The sequence below is a fragment of the Rhinoderma darwinii genome, chromosome 5 (genome assembly GCF_050947455.1).
Source record: "Rhinoderma darwinii isolate aRhiDar2 chromosome 5, aRhiDar2.hap1, whole genome shotgun sequence".
In the NCBI taxonomy this organism is placed as follows: Eukaryota; Metazoa; Chordata; class Amphibia; order Anura; family Rhinodermatidae; genus Rhinoderma; species Rhinoderma darwinii.
Genome location: NC_134691.1, coordinates 76,053,794 through 76,065,083, shown reverse-complemented (window position 1 = coordinate 76,065,083; position 11,290 = coordinate 76,053,794). Strand labels below are relative to the sequence as shown.

General features: G+C 45.8%; 1 protein-coding gene across 1 annotated transcript in view; it reads left to right on the top strand.

The window, feature by feature from the left end:
* The first annotated feature begins 581 nt into the window (after positions 1-581).
* SGK3 (serum/glucocorticoid regulated kinase family member 3) overlaps positions 582-11,290 on the top strand; it is a 58,110-nt gene continuing 47,401 nt past the window's right edge. The window contains exon 1 of the mRNA XM_075826168.1: positions 582-671. The gene's annotated coding sequence lies outside the window, so the exon portion shown is untranslated. The remainder of the gene's footprint in view (positions 672-11,290) is intronic.

The following is an 11,290-nucleotide window of genomic DNA, read 5'->3' as shown; positions in this document are numbered from 1 at the left end:
CATATAAAGGAAAGCCTTATATGTCGGCTCTCCTGCATACATTTAGGTTTCCTTGCTCAAATTCTGGCAGACTCAAAGCGACCATGTTTTGCATGGTCGCTCATCTACTTGAACGGGCTCCAGGTAATACTACATTTTCCCTGCAGCGGCCGCTTTTCTCATCCACTGGGAATTATATTATTGCAACCCACCAGATATTGGTTCCTGGTACCAATGGCAGCCTACAATACTACGCCAATGAATTTAATTATGTGTAAACCTACATGTAAATTAATTTGCAGATTTCATTTAGTTGCTTATTTATTTTGATCCTTTTGTTTGTTTGTTTTTTTAGCTTTAAATGCACCGTCTTTCTGAAATAGTTGCATATGTGTGCTTGGGATTTCTGAACAGGAAAGCGTTAACGTGAAATTCCTGCTAGGTTTTATATTCTTAGCTGAAACTTCCTGAACATGAAGCAAACCTAACAGGAAACATGAAATGGCTGAGTGCATACTACAGGCTGCACTAATAGTGGGTGAGCCTCCCATCTGATGGCTCAGCCTGTTCACAGGAGGAGCTCTGCTGACACGTCAGAAAAGACAGACACTTGTAAACACATAACTTGTAGCAGGCAAACCCCAGGAAAAAGGAAGAGAGAGTTCAAACCTCACACACAGGACGCCTGCTTGGTATGTAATGTTCCTATTTACCCTTTCTTCTCCATGAGAGTCAGACTGGTAGGAGCCTGCAACTTGGATTTACACAACTTTGTCACAATCCCAAGCTTTCATACAAGCCGGGGAGCTGCTGATCTTTATATCAGATGGGGAGGGGGCTTTATATGATGGGTATAGAAGCAGCTTGGTGTCTATATGGCGTTATAAATGTTCACTATATTATGTCGCTTGTCGCTCTGATGGAGCACTGTTTAAAGTTGTGCTTTTCGTGGTAATTTTGTGCGCCATATTCCTCAAGATGTCAGCATTTAGAGAATACCGCACATGCTGGGAGACTGGTTCTTGTGTGAAGTTGCTACGACAGATTAACCTGTTAGGAGTGTGTAGCATGCAGAAATCGCATATCAAAAAAGTTATATGCCTGCGACTAACTACCTCCCATTTGTAATGCCAAAAATATGGGATAATTTGTTCATTCATCTAATTGTAGCGTCAATTATTCCAGTATACACTTAAAAAAAAAAAAAGTTTTCTACCAGGCAGCTCCTCACAAAGCTGACTCCTGTATACTGAAGGGGTATAACATATGGTGGGATGTATTTATATGAAAGTCCAGTGGTTGATGTTGGAAAAACGTATGGCCGCGGTGTAACTTGCCTTTAAATGTACTGAGCCGGGGATTCCTGCAGTGGTGTGATGTCACTGGAAGAAGAGGAATGTTTTCTTTACCGGCATAAAGACATTCGATTACAAATAGTTCTTAGGAATTTTCATTGCTGCAAGCAAGGGTGTGAACTATGACTATGAATGTATAACTCATATTGCATGGTAAAATAGTTTCATAATAGTCCAGTAGTTTCCAAAATGGGCTTATATAGTTATTGCTCATACAGCATATGAGAATCAATAATAATTGAACCGGCTAGTGAAGGGTTTGTATCCACATGTCCGGCTAAAAACAAAACTGGCACCGTGTACTTTTTCAAGATTCTTAAAAATATAAGGCTGTGTTAAGATCTGCATTAGTGGCTCCGTCGTAGATCTCGCTTAGAGCGATGGACACCTCGGCATAAAGTGATGGAGCCAATTGACAGTTGTGGCACTGCATCATGGCTTCCATTTTAATCCCCTACCGAGGGTTGATGTAAATGTATGTCGTAGTCGGTGGGGGGGTGGAGTGTGTAGCTGAGCCCGCTCCAAATACAGCGGTTGTCAGTTGTGTTTTACAGCTGACACCTCGCACGAACAGCTGGGATCGGAGTTAACTCTGATCCCGGCCGTTTAACTGCTGAGATGCATCATAGACTGAAGTGGGGCTCAATACGTCACTCCAGTGGCTAGCCCTCTACGCGATCGCAGGGTGCCAATGGTTGCTTGTTATACCATCTTGGACCGCCTATTAATAGGAAGGTGCTAAAAGTACAATATACTACAATACATAAGTTTTGCAGTGTGTTGTACCAGCGATCAAATGCTGGCATGTTCAAGTGGGAACAAAAAAAAAATATCAAAAATCTTTCTGCAGTGATCAATTTTTCCACGAGTGCTCTGGGTTGAATACGCCGCAGGCTTTTTCGCAACGTATCCGAACAGTCTGAACACAGCCTTAAAGTTCTCTGCACAGTGCGTGTTCATGAGTGACCGCAATCCCTACGCTTTATTGATCATGGTGGTCCTAGTCATCAAACACCACTGATTAGTAAATGACAGCATATTCTAGTCATATACCGTAATGTACCATAAGGGGATTTTATGTATATGAAGCTTAAGGCTGCATGCACACCTCCGTCGGCCGTTGTACGGCCGCTAATGAGGGTTCCGTGAAACACGGACTGCACACGGAGGGCTTCCGTGTGCGGTCTTTTGTTTCACGGACCAAATCAATGAAAAGGTAGAGACTGTTCCACCAAAAACGGGCAGGAGTAGGACCTGTCCTATTTTTGACGGAATGGTCGCACGGCGTGCATGGCCCTATTGAAATGAATGTGCCAGGGTTCTATCGGTTAAAACAACGGATAGCACCCTGACGAAAAAGACTGAAGTGGGCATGAGGCCTCATTATTGTATAATATACTGTTTCAATTTCTTTCTATTGTTAAGATCTATAGTTGGTCCATGAATTGAACATTCTTGTTTATATTCCGAGGTTGAAAACATTCAGATCTTATTACTCACAACTGAGAGTTTGCTGCACCGTCCAGACATTGATAGCCTAGCATGGGGACCCCATTTTTTGTTTTTGTTCAGATAAAAAGCACAGAAATAACTTTCCATTGGAGTCAATGGGATCTTTAAAGCAGAATTTTCCACATTACAGATGTTGGGGCTTGCTACAATATATAGTGTACTAACACCGGAGCATGCTCTATCCCTTCAAGTTTGGTTTTGCCAATGTTGCAATGCCCATCGAATGTAGGAAAAACCACAGATGCAATGAAAACTCCTGTTTATGGTTTTCAGCACAACCGTTCTAAAAAAAAATGGCAGCTGGAGACGACCGTGCAGAATGCTGCGCTGTTGTGCCAGTGAAATCACGGATACCCCGACAGAAAGTGGCCAAAACCTATTAAAGTCTATGGGTTCTGTCGGCCGCCAGCGGTGTCTGTTGTGCAATGGACCTGTTGCTTCCATTATTCTCTTGTTGTGTTCCATCAAAGGAGCAGAACAATGGAAGGTCACTACGCGGGTGAGAACAAAGCCTAAATATTTCACTCTCAGTGGAAGGATCCAGTTGATTGTGATATATTAAGAAATACCTAGTAGTGCAATTTTCCAATAGAAAAAAATTGTTCCATATTTAACTCTTTAGTCAAGTGGAACTGAGCATGGGTATTCTTAATGCAGTCGGTCTCATGCATAAAAACTCAAGCTGTAAACCCACAAAAACCAATCGCATTCCAGCTTTTATCTTTTCAGTGCAGTACAATGTGTTCTGATTGGTTACTAGGAGCAACTATTTTTCTCTGCATTATTTCCGATACCACTAAAGATATTCACTATCCATTGTGTTCGCAATGGCAGTATCGCTCTAGCATTTATCTCAAATACACATTTTGCCGTGGCAATAGGGGATGCAGTCACAAGCGGGAACTTATTACATGAGCGTAGTGTATACATGAAATTGGGTGGCACTGTGGGGTGTTATATACATAATTACAGTACACAATCACTTCAGACTGACATATCCAATATAGTGTGATATTCTATATGGTGTCCGATAGATATATGACCCAAGTATGGATTTTGCACCAGGATTTTAAGGGTGCAGTCACACATGGCAGATTTTGTTGCAGAAATTGCAAAATGTAAAAATCTGTTTAATGCGAAATTCACACGACCGCGCGTGTTGCCATTCCGTGTGGCATCAGTGTTTGGTGCGTGGCTGCGTGATTTACACGCATATGGCATCCTTATGACACGCGGTTTCGATGCTTAGAAACTGCAATAAATATGGTGTGTTTTTTTTTTTTTCCCTTCATTTAACAACTGTAGCGCGACACACAGAAGTGCTTCCGTGTGCTGTGCGCGATTTTCACGCACCCATTGACTTTAATAGGTGCGTGATGCGCAAAAAACTCCCAAGTATAGGACATGTCGTGAGTTTTACGCAGCGGATACGCTGCGTGAAAATCACGGAATGTCTGAACAACCCCATTGACTAACATAGGTCCGTGCGACGCGCGTGATTTTCACGCGTGTATCACGGACGTGAACTACGCTCGTGTAAATAAGGCCTAATTCATCTGAATGGAATCTATTCTATTTAAAGAGAACTTGTCACTAGGTCATTTCAGTTGAACTGATTAACTGACCTGAATAGTATTGTCTACTTAAATTCCAGCGCTGTTATTTATTTATTTTTTCCTGGACTCCCCCGTTCCAGAGATATGGCCCATTTCTGTTTTGGCTTTCTATAAGCTAATTTTCTGTAGTTATCGAATAGGGTGGAACTAGCTTCCCTGCCTCTGCTGACCAATCAACGCAAGGCAGATTGAGGGTAGCTCACGCCCTGTCGGCTAACTAAAGCAAATTAGCATATAGGAAGCCAACACAACAGTGGGCCATATCTCTGGAACGAGGGGGGGTCCAAAAAAAAAAAAAAAAAGAGAAACTGTGCTATTCAGGTCCGTTTACCAGTTCAACTTAGGACCTAGTGACCGGTTCTCTTTAAATAAAAGCCAAATTGTTTTTCTATTAGTAAGGAATAACTATGTAATCATACAAGTTCCTTGCCAGCTATAAGTCCTTTTTGATTGGATTGAATGCTGAGTTAGGCTTCTTTCACACAAGCGTTATTATACGTATACCTCTCGTCAGAGGAAGAGAGGATCGAAAGATTAAACGGAAAGTAATGTTTCCGTTAGAATTACCATTGATTTCAGTGGTAATTATTTTGTTTCAGCTGCTTTCCGTTTGTCTACGTTCGCTAGGATTCCGTTTTTTTGCACTTTTGCTTTTGTCAGAAAAACAATGGGAAACCTAGCGTCCGTTTTTTTTTTAGTTGCAATTTTTGCAGCAGAATCGCAGCTTTACCACCGCAAAAAATCGCAACATCTGCTATTTGTTGCGGGTTTTACCTTCCCATTGAATTCAATGGGGAATACCTGTAACAAAAAAGCAAATACAATTGACACGCTGCGGATTAAAAAAGGCCCCACCGGTCAATTTCTGTGCGTTTTTTCTGATTATTTACGCAGCGTGTATATGAGATTTGTTCAAATCACATCCACTCTGCTGCTACTGTATTATGCTAAGTATTAACCCGGCCTAAGGAAGTTGCATGTGAGTCCAACCATTCTGACATTTTTGTGCGATTGAGTGTTTCAACTATAAACAAAAAAACAACAACTCTGCAAATTGTCCATTAATCCTTACTAACATACATTTGGTAGGTAAATAGGGGAGAGGAAGGCAATATGACTACAGGATCAGACTACACCAGGTTTGTTTGTTTGTTTGTTGTCTGTTACCATGGAAACCTATGCCTTTTATAGGAGATAAAAAAAAGCAAAACAATAAGATATTTATAATTAAGAATATTTGCCAAATTGCTTAATTCATATTCAATTTTAGTTGGTTTTTTTTTATGTCTTATAAGAAGTGTGATTGTCAGCTACTACTTTCAAGAGATTTGACACACCACCTCGGTCTTGTTACAGGCACATGGTCCTTAACCCTGTGTATATGTGGATGCTGACTGCTCTGCTGCACAGCAATGACTCAGCAAGCAGTGTTTCATTCATGTGGTCATTTGTACAGCTGGGTTTCAATATTTTGCTGGGTTACTGAGCAGTTGCTAAAATAAGACTGCAAGGACCCATTATCCACTTTACCTGCCCAGGACCTTAACCATCCTTCTTTGAATTAACACACCAACACCTTCTTTATGCAAATGTGGAAGTGGCCACAGCTTTATTATTATTTACAACCATCGGCATGAAGACATATATATATTTATTTATTTCCTCTCCTCCTGAAATGCCGATGCTCCCTGTCTCCATCAGGCATGTAGGGTGCTACCTCCGTCTTCATCTGCCGTACTTTCCGCCAGCTGTGACATCTACGAAAAAACCAGAAAAACGCCAGAACAAGAATATAACCGTAGAAAAAATTTATTAAAAAACAAAACCAAAACCACCAGGGGAGGGAGGGAGGGCGGGTGTTTCTTCCACTGCAGCTTGAAGGTAAGAGGGCTTCCTGCTCCAAACCTCTGCCTTATATCTTCTTAACCACGCCCCTCTTACCCCTTGTTGACCAATCCTGATCCTGGGCATTATTTTAAACCGTTCCATCCTTTCTTAACCCCTTGCAGTCCCTGACACTCTCCCTAGGCGCTTCAGTGTCTACAAGACTGCAAGGACCCATTATCCACTTTACCTGCCCAGGACCTTAACCATCCTTCTTTGAATTAACACACCAACACCTTCTTTATGCAAATGTGGAAGTGGCCACAGCTTTATTATTATTTACAACCATCGGCATGAAGACATATATATATTTATTTATTTCCTCTCCTCCTGAAATGCCGATGCTCCCTGTCTCCATCAGGCATGTAGGGTGCTACCTCCGTCTTCATCTGCCGTACTTTCCGCCAAGAAGGGGGAACTGAGAAACCTACTCAGTCCCCCGACCACCCCCACCAAGCAACGCCAGCCCTCTCTCGGCACCATCCAAGAGATCCAATAAAAAGATATCGAGCCCGATATCATTCAGATGCACTCCATCCGGTGCCAGCAGATCTGCATTATCCCCCTCCAGGGATTGGTGTCGCAACCCGATCCCCCCTATAGAGCGAATGAACCGCGACACCCGCACATTAATTAACCTGCGCACTCTCTCCAAAGCTGCCATATTCCTCGCTCCTCGCCACACCGTGCGCGCCACTATTTCGGACCAAACTATCACGCAACGGGCGAACAGATCCCGAAAACGCGCCAAATCAGTTCGTATAATTGACAATAACTCAGCCATTTTCACTTGGCCGATATCATTTCCACCCGCATGGATGATTAGGACAACAGGTCCGTACGTGTGCCTTGTAACTGCCACTACTTCTGGCAGTAACTGCACCCACCGTAATCCCCGGACACCTCTCCAATGGACGTCGGCCTGTGCGAGGCCCAAATTCGGACCTAATGGCCTTCGACCCGCTCGAACCGCTGCCCAATGCACATACGAATGCCCCAAGATCCACACTTGGGGGCGCCGCAACCCTAACAAAGAAATTAAGCTACATTCCGGTCAAATGAAAATTACAGGCAGGGTTAACATAACACTCCATATAACAGGAAGGAAAACAGGGGGGGGGGGGGAAGGGGAGGGGGCGACCTTTCTTATGAAAACTTCCAGCTTACACCATCTTTAAAACCAGATCAGGTCGCACATATGACTTATAGCTATTAGAGCGCCATCTACCCAGACTCATGATAGCCGCTGAATCCAAACCCAAGGCATCCGCCTCAGTTGCCGCACCTATCCTAAATGAATGTGTACCAAACTCGCCCGGCGGCAAACCTAGATACTTCAAGCCGGCCTTAAAAATCGCCTCAAATTGAAAACGCGACATCGCGGATCCATCCTGATGGATCAAGAATTGCGTCCCGGGCACTCGGACCAACACGAATTCCTGGACCCATTTTACCGGGCAATACTGCCCCCCAATCCTCCCAATCGACAGCCAAGCCCCCTTTCCTACCACATCAGTCTTTGACCTCCGCACACAGACCCTGAGAGAATCTCCCAACGTTACTACATCCGATCTGAGAAGACCACCGCTCGCACTTACTCTGTGCGGAACCAGCTCACTAACTCGCAAAGCGGCAAAGAAAGCCAACGAAAACGCCGCGCCGAACAAGGACACTTCATATTCATCCCGACACACAAAACATAAAACGGCTAGAAGCCGACCCAAAAGTGAAAAAGATACTGGCCGCCTCGTGTCCCTTGAACACGCCTCTTTTTTCCACCCTTTTAAAGACTGCCGAACTACAAATTCTTTTGTAACATCTCTGCATCCCCACAATTTTAACATAAAGGCCACTCCTGCTAAAAACTTGCTCGCCGTGGCCGCACTACCCCCTTCCTGACGTATTTGTACCAAACTTGCTATCGTAACGTCCAGGTGACACCCCTCCTGTGATGGGAAGTCATTCCCCGCAATCTCCAACCACCGATCCCACGCTCTGCAATGACTCTTCCAAGTCGCCGGTACCACCGAACCCCTCAACAGTCTCATAAGTTGTCCTCGACCAGGGCCCATAAGTGAAGGGGGGGGGACACCCCTTCTGCCAAAGCTGCCGGGTGCAATTCCCGAAACCGGGACATCTGTGAACGAGACAAAGCATCAGCCATCACATTACTGACACCCGGAACATGTTTTGCACGAAACCACACATTCAAACGCAAACACTTCAAAACCAACCGTCTTAATAAAGCTAATACCGGCAACGAACTAGACGACAACCCGTTCACCGCATGCACCACCGCCATGTTGTCTGTCCAAAATACAATCCTCTTATTCACCATCACGCTACCCCATAACTCTATTGCAACTATAATAGGAAACAATTCCAATAGCGTTAAATTACGTAAGACTCCCAAATCACTCCAATGCAAGGGCCAAGGGGATCTACACCAACTTCGGCCCAAAATTGCTCCAAAACCATCACTTCCGGCTGCATCCGTAAATAATTCCAAGTCTCCATTAGACAACTCAGCGTCCTGACACACCGACCTCCCGTTAAACGAACTCAAAAAAGAATGCCAGACAAACAAATCCTTCCTCATACAAGAGGTTACCCTGATAAAATGATTTGGCTTCGAGATACCTCTAGTGGCTAAAGACAAACGCCTAGAAAAAACACGACCCATTGGAATTATACGACAAGCAAACACCAGCAATCCCATTAACGACTGTAACTGTTTTAACGTCACTTTTTTCGACCCCATGACCTGGTCAACCTGCGTCACCAGCCTTGCCAATTTATCATCCGGCAACCGAAAAATCATCCGCTCGCTATCTATTTCGATACCCAAAAATGACAAAACCGTTACAGGACCTTCCGTCTTATCCTCGGAAATAGGTACCCCGAAACGCGACATCACCTGTCGAAACACTCTCAGCAACGTGCTGCACAACCCAGAGCCCCCCGGGCCCACAAAAAGAAAATCATCCAGATAATGAATGACCGAGTCACAACCAGACTCCAAACGAACTACCCACTCTAAAAATGACGCAAACATCTCAAAGTAACTGCATGATATTGAACAACCCATAGGAAGGCACATATCCACGTAAAACCCTTTGTCTAAACAACAACCCAGCAGGTGAAAACACTCCGGATGAACCGGCAGCAAACGAAAGGCCGCTTCAATATCAGATTTGGCTAACAACGCCCCTTGTCCAGCCGCCTGTACCAACCTTACTGCAACATCAAAAGACGTATACGAAACCGCCGCCTCCGCCCTAGAAATACCGTCATTAACAGAACCACCGCGAGGAAAAGAAAGGTGATGAATCAGCCTAAACTTTCCTCGTTCCTTCTTTGGAACTAAACCAAGGGGGGAAACTCGCAGATTCGTATACGGCGGCTCGCTGAATGGACCTGCCATTCTTCCTAATTCCACTTCTTTAGCTAATTTTAACCGCGCAATGCCCACATTCTCATTGATCGACTTCAAATTGTCAGCCAATGACAATGTCGCAGAATATTCAAAAGGAATCTCAAAACCAAACGAAAACCCGTTAGTGAGCACCTCTGCTTCCCGCCTCCTGTGGTACCGCTCTAACCATGGGCCCATCTCGAGCACGTTCACCGGCGTTCTCCGCTGCGCCGGAAGGAGGTGCCTTGACCGGCTGCTTACCTCTCCGGAAACACCGGAGCGCCGAATGAGCGCCCCCACAGATGGAGCATTCATGTCGAAATTTGCACGTGGCAAAGAAACGACAGTGGCCCTCATTGTAGAGCCAACAGGCACCTGTGGGCCTAGCGGCCGCAACTCCAGGGGCGGGGCCCGGTGCTGCGGCCGCACTGGGAAAGGGGCGTTGTTGCCTACTCCCTTGCGCTAAAATAAGCTGCAACCACACGTCCGTTGCCTTCGTCGCCCAACTAATATCAGGCGACAAAGCCAAACGTCGCCGAAATTCTTCATCATATCGCCACCAGGCCGCACCACCGTGCAGCCTGTGGGTGCTGAAAATTGTGTCAAAATAGACAAACAACTCGGCCCCTTTCCCAGGATAGCGTTGGCAAATAACATGAGCCAGTGTAGCGTAACACTGTACCCAGTTGCCAAATGTTTTCGCTACTTTTGCTTTCCTATCCGAACCTCTCTCAAAGCCCCGCTCCTTGTCGACAGTCACCTGCTCCACCGAGACCAAGGACCAAATATCCACAAATTCATTCCTCCAAATCTTGTCCTTGACCTCAGCTGACAAATGAGTCCCGAGAGGAGCGACTCCACAAAACAATGAATCTCTAAACGTCAAACTAGCTAAAGCATTCTCTTTCTCAGACGGGGGCATAGCTCCCTCTGGTGGCACAGAGGGACACGACGTTCCCTCATTCACTTTCAACCCAGCCACCACGGCTTTTAAAACAGAAATCAAATCCGCACCCGCTGCATTAGGTTTATTAAGCCATGCGTCACCGCAGGCCGACTCACCGCTCCCAGAGGTCCCACCGACTCCAGAGGGTCCTTCAGCCACTTGCCGCGGCACTGGAACCACGGCCTGCACCTCCTCCACCGGCCCGGCGGGAGGTACAACCTGGGACAGCTGCTCCTGATCCACCGACAAGCGCTGCACCTCCCGGCGTCGACTGCGTCTCTGCGGCCGTGAGGATCTCCTCGACGACCTCCTCCATGATCCGGATGATGCGGACGTCGTCGCAGACGAGGAGGAGAAACCATCGCTGGAAGACGAGGAATACCGTCGACCACGCCTCTTCCCGTCACCTGACCTGCGACGTCCATGATGGCCGTGCCGGCGATGTCCACCAGCCCGGCGTTTCCTCCCTCGCCTGGAACGCTCCCTTCTTGGACCTGCAGGAGAGAAAGATGACAAGGCAGGAGAAGGGCAAATAGCATCCAAAACACCCTCACTCCTATCTTTCCTAGCACACTCCCCCCCT